We start from the raw sequence: 4,492 nt of genomic DNA, 5'->3' as shown, positions 1-4,492 counted from the left end.
ACTGCAATGGTTAGAGCAATTTGGCCAGTTGGTCAGAAGACACACACCGAGGATTCATCATTGGATTGGCCACTGAGACGGACTCCGGCTCACAGGGAAGCTAAACAACCGGTATTATTGTGAGTGTGTAGACTTGCTTAGTGGTTTAATAAAGGGGAAATTTTAGTGAAATTTCATCCAAGTTGTTGTGTGCTGTTGATATCCAACCCAAGAACCTTTAGACCAGAAACAGGGTCTTACAATGGAATACACTCCAATTTCCTGCAGCTCCAACAATAATCAAGAGGCTCAACACCATCCATGACAAAGCAGCCCACTTGATGGGCACCCCATCCACCAGCTTCAACATACGCTTCCTCCACCACCAACACACAGTGGCAGCAGTGTGTAACATGTATATGTTGCACCGCAGAAACTCACCAAGGCTTCTTTGACAGCACCTTCCAAACCCGCAACCTCTTTCACCTAGAAGGGCAAGGGCAGAAGATGCATGGGAACATCAGCACCTGAATGTTCCCCTCTAAACCACACAACATCCTTACTTAAAAGTATATTGCTGTACCTTCACTGTCGCTGGGTCAAAATGATGGAACACCTTCCTAACAGCATTGTGGGTGTACCTACATCACATGGACTGCAGTGGTTCCTCTGTCCTTGTCCTTCTTCTCCTGCACACATATGCAGTGTCAAGTGTTATGTATGCCACACATTATTGACTCTCACATGATTTTATCAAAAGATCTTGAGCTCTTTGATTATCTCTCCATGTATGGTCCTGGTGAATTGGGTGTTGGCAAGAAAATCAAATTCAGTTCTCTTAAAAAAATACATAGAAAAGGACAAAAATATCACCAACTGAAAGCTATCAACTTACTAGTCTCATCTGTGCTTTCCTTTCACTAGAAAGTGCATCTATAACAGAATGAAATGTTCCATTGAATTACACCCAACATAGATTGTTCCAATTCCCATTTGGTGCTGTGTTCTCTTGTCTCCATTTTCCGCCTTCAATTACTTCCTCTCAATCAATTTCACACATCCCACTAGTTACTACCCTATCTCATTCATGAGCCCTGGAAAAATTTTGCAGTCCAATAAAATATTCTCATAATATCTTTCAAACAGAAATCAAACATTTCAGTCTTATTTCACCCCACCCCCACTAGAGCTGTACCTTGTGTGTCCTGCCATCCATTCTTAATTAGCACATTCTCTTAGATAATATCACCACCTTCAACACTCTTTGTTCGTCTGTCTGTGACATCTTTTGATTATCTGCTCTTATCACTGCTTGCTTGTCCCTACAACCACCACCCACCCCCCCGCCCCCCCACTTCTCTCCCCCCACCCACACCTCCCCCCCCCCACTCCACCCCCCACAACCTTAAACCAGCTTATATTTCACCCCTTTCCTAGTTTTACTCAGTTCTGTTGAAGGGTCATGAGGACTCAAAACGTCAACTTTATTCTTCTCCGCCGATGCTGCCATGCCTGCTGAGTTTTTCCAGGTAATTCTGTTTTTATTTTGGATTTCCAGCATCCACAGTTTTTTGCTTTTATCAAACATTTCTGTTTGATTCCAGGCATTAATATGTTTTGCTTCTTTGTTCTGTATCTTTGATGACTTCATAGTTTTACAGAAGTAACTTGCTCAATTAGACAGCACTATTCACAACTCACAATTACCCCAAATTCAAACAATTGGGTTGATAGATTTCCTTTCATATTTAATTCATCTCTTCTTCAAAAGAAATCTTATCTTTATCCATAATAACCACCTAGTCTGTGTGTTTATATCTTTTTTTGAAATCCTAGAATCCCTTTGAATTTCAGGTAATTTTTCCTCAAAATATTTGGAACACCAGCTCATATGAATTAAAAGTAATTAATCAATTCCAGTTTCTTGTGCCCAGGCTTGGTGGTTTTTAAAAGTCTTATACTCACTGGTCAGCGTGTTTACATCAGATTTCCCATACTCAAGCACTTTGTTTCTGGGAATTACAGATGGACTGAATGGGTAAAAGACAACTTTCTCTTAGTTTTTTTTTCCATAAAACAAAGCCTTTCGTCCATGACTATGCTGTGACATTGAAAGTCTGCAGATAAATTCTCAAATCCTTGAAGCTCCTGCAAATCCTGTTCCACTTGCACTTACCTGTAAACAAAACACAAAAGATCCATTCTGCTCGTGGCAAAATGGGTTCATTCATCCAAACATATCTGACAATTCAGAAGCTTAAGATTTTGCAATGCCAATACATATAAATATGAACACATTTTGATTGAACAAGGTAGAACATGTGATGAGTTTAAGCAGCTAGCAGGAACGAGTGAATTCTCTGCTTGGAAAGGGGTGGAGCAAAAGTTCTCAAATGGACATAATGATGTCACTGCCCCTTTTTAAATTGGAGCTCGAAATGAAAAACCTGAATCTTTCCAAAACCGTTTCTTTGCAGAGTCCAATCACAAAATTTTCCTTTCCCTTTGTGACAATTGTGTCAGGAACAAATTTTTAAACTTTGCAAATAGTTTTTATTCCAAGGTTAATCTAGCTCAGGATTGGTCATAATCACTTTAAGTATCCCAGAGTCAAATCTACCCAATTGAACTAACTCATTCTCAAATGTGGAAATTTGTATCCAGATTAAAATCCCCACAAATTTTATAAGGATACCCTAGAATTATGATTCTGGTCAGTGACCATGACTCCAGACTCATAACTTGAAAATTGTACTTTCTTAATTACTCTTCCCTTTTGTTAGCTTTTAAACTTAAAGTACTGAAACTACTACCACAAAATCACAATATTGGGACGAGAAACACTAAAGCTTGTGGGACACGAACATCATCCACACAAAAATCAGTTTATTCCCCACACAGAGACAAAAAACACATGCTTAAAAAAAGAGAACAAATGAATGAAGTCAGCGGTCTTGTGGTTCTTTCTTCAATTGCGTTTCCAATTAATTAATAATAACTAAAGAAACAGTGAATTCTCACAAGAAAACTTTCAGCATCCTCAGTCTAAAATGCCTGGAACCTGTAAGCTCCCACACAAAAGAAAAGCAATCACACAATTTCTCGCAGCTCGCAAAATCCAATCAGTCGAGTCTCAGCATTCTCTCACAGCTACACACAGGCTTTCAAAGACAGAACACTACAACCTCACAATGCCTTCACCAAAATACAAAATGAGAATTCTCCATTCTTTTTCGCTTAACTTACCTTTTCCTGTTTAAATCAACTTCTAATTGCTGAGATGATTCCCATTACCCATTCTGTACTGAACCAGAATCTCAATCTTATTCTCACCCAAACACATCATTACCTCCTGCAGAATTTCTCCTCATTTATCTGGCAGAGATGTGACAGCGCAACAAAGTTCCAATACTAACTGCACATCTCTCTAGACCAAACTTATAATTCTCATATTTAACTGGTCACTGAGTTCCCACAAATCCACAAATAAACTTTATATTAAATTAACATAGGTCACTCAACAATCACGTTCACACTTTCATATCTCCATGCGCCGCTAGAAATATAATGAGATAAACTCAAAATTATCCCCAGATCGTGAACTCCAGGAGGGAGCGAAATAAAAACAAATTAGAATTGAAGCCAGTTTAAAGTCTCAAACATTATATAAATGTATAAACACATTAAACAACCATGAATAAAAAACGTTAAGCATAGCAGAACACAGAGGGTTACTAATCCGTTAGTTCGGCGACACTAACCCAGCACTTACAGACACAAGTAAATCACATTCAGGCAGTAAAATGCTTTATACCTCAACAAAATACTCAAGCAAATACTTCCTCACACACCAGTTATCTCTTTCCTTTTTTGTTGCCTTTTCACACAGCATCTTAACTATACTGTAGGTCTATCGACTTTAATTTTACTTTCCTGGAACCATTTTCTTTAACCCCAAACATTCTTTTACATCTCCACCTTACTTGCCATGTGGTGGGATTTACAGAAACGGATTGTTTTAATTTATTATCTGACTCCTGAAAAAACTTGTCACATTTCTCAGGACAGTGAGGTGTCTGAACCGAAAAGTCTTCACTCTTTTCAGCTCTCGCTCTTTTCTCATACATCTGTCCTTGGATAACTGCTACTTCTTTAAAAGGAACCCTCTCCTCCTTCTCTAGACATTCGGGGAGCAGTGTCTCAACCTGTTTAATAAGCATCTTGTCTGCCTCATCCCCCTCCAGGCTCTGAAGAAGATTCAGACGGACTCAAAACATTAACTCTGTTTCTCTCCCCACAGATGCTGCCAGACCCGTTATGTTTATCCAGCATTATCTGTTTTTATTTCAGATTTCCAGCACCTGCGGTATTTTGCTTTTAACCAGAAGCTGCCACTTTTCAAGGGGTGATTTCCCTGCCACGTAATTTGTGATTAATCCATCCATAGTATGTTCTGCCATTTCTTCATCTTCATGATTCCTGGGCAAACTCGCCAAATCCTGTAAGATCCTGT

Source organism: Cetorhinus maximus, chromosome 5, assembly GCF_964194155.1.
Source record: "Cetorhinus maximus chromosome 5, sCetMax3.hap1.1, whole genome shotgun sequence".
In the NCBI taxonomy this organism is placed as follows: domain Eukaryota; kingdom Metazoa; phylum Chordata; class Chondrichthyes; order Lamniformes; family Cetorhinidae; genus Cetorhinus; species Cetorhinus maximus.
Note: the sequence above shows the minus strand (reverse complement) of the source record.